This window comes from Photinus pyralis, unplaced genomic scaffold, assembly GCF_008802855.1.
Source record: "Photinus pyralis isolate 1611_PpyrPB1 unplaced genomic scaffold, Ppyr1.3 Ppyr1.4_LG2, whole genome shotgun sequence".
Taxonomy (NCBI): Eukaryota; Metazoa; Arthropoda; class Insecta; order Coleoptera; family Lampyridae; genus Photinus; species Photinus pyralis.
In genome coordinates, this window is record NW_022170403.1 from 4,400,395 (window position 1) to 4,402,284 (window position 1,890).

A 1,890-nucleotide genomic window follows, 5' to 3' on the forward strand; every position below is an offset into this window, starting at 1 on the left:
TGACACTTGTGGCTAAATGACAGGTTTTTTAAAACTGAAAACGCCAACTAAATTGAAGTATTTAATAACGTAATTACAAAAAAATTGTTTTACAGGCTATGCTGATCTGGTGGGACAGAATTAACCGCTTCGGTGTATTGTACATCTCGAAGATCGTTCGGTATTCAGTTGTATCGGATTTTTATTAACGACCAGAGCTGGGCAGTATTCGATTTTGTAAATACTTTTTAGTATTCAAATACTTTAAAGTATTCAAATACTTTGTAATTAAATACTTTTATGGAAGCCGTATTTGTATTTGTTTGTAACTCAAATACTTTCGCAAATATTTAGTATTCGAATATTCGCAAAGTATTTGAATACTTCGTAAAGTATTCGAATACTTCGCATACTAAGTTATTGAAATATTTGAGAACTATTTAGAAATGTTTAGGGGAAGTTTCCATTATCACAAAATCAAATATACAAATCCGATACAACAGAATACCGAACGATCCTGGAGTGAAACTTTTTCACCCCATAGGCTACTTAACTTAAAACAATAGGTACCTTTCTTATATCCTTAAGACCATGCGTGTACCAATTTTCAAAGCGATCGCACGTTTCTAAACAAGTTATCATGCACACGGACAGACGGACGGATAAAAAAGGATCTGTTTCAAAATCGCTAGGATTAATTTGCCGGCTCGTGTGGCGCAGTTAAAGCTGGACTGTGGTAGTAAGGGTCCCTGGTTCGAATCCGGGTTCGGGCATGGATATTTGTAAATGTATAGTGAGTTGGGTTGGTAGAGTAGCCTTGGCTGAAACCCCGCCCACTCAACAATAAAGGCAAAATAAAAAAAAATAATTTCAGAAAGGTGTACATGTCATGTCAGGTGTCATGTGCACGACGTACGATCGCTTTGAAAACTGGTACACGTATTCTTAAGATATTAGGCCCTCTGCTATTTCTTATATATTCCTCGCGACTTTTCTCTTGTTTAAAGTTCTGTAATTATCATAAATACGCAGAGGATCTGCAGATTTATTTAACGTTTGATGAGAAAGAGGTTCTTACAGCTTGTGACAAGATTAAAGAAGACCTTAATAATGTATTTAGTTTTTCTCAGAAGCACTCTTTGTTAATCCTAACAAATCTTGTGCAATCTTATTTGGTCCTAGATATGCATGTGAAAGGGTAAAGCCTTTAATATCCATAGATATTAACGGCACGCCTATCTCGTTATCTACCCGCGTTAGGAATTTAGGATTGCTCATGGATGAAGGTTTAAGGTTTAACTACCATATTTCAAAGGTCTTACAAAATGCATATTGTAACTTAAAAATGATATTTATGAATCGCCACGTACTGAATAAGAAGATCAAAACCTTACTATGTGAATCTCTAGTATTATCCCATTTAAACTACTGCGATACACTTTATGATGCTTGTATTACTATAAAGGATAGTAAGAGAATACAAACATTGCAAAACTCCTGCGCGCGTCTCATATTTGGTATGAAAAAATTTAATAGCTGTGGAGATCAAATTAAAGAAATTAAATGGCTGACTATGAAGGATAGGCGAGAGTTACACAAAGCCTGTTTATTCCACAGTATAATATTGTTTAAAACCCCTGCTTACCTGTACAATAAAATTTCGTACCGAACGGAGGTACATAATGTGAATATTAGGTTCAAAGGAAGCCTATCAATTATTAAACACAGAACGTCCCTTTTTAAAAGATCTTTCAGTTATCAAATTGCCAATCTTTATAATAGTCTTCCGAGTTCGCTTACATCGCTTCATATGAAACCGTTTAAAAGAATATTCAAGCAAACATTAAACTGTCGTTCTAGGAGATAATGCCAAGTTTCGTTTGGTTCCAGTTTTATTTTATTTACTCTTAA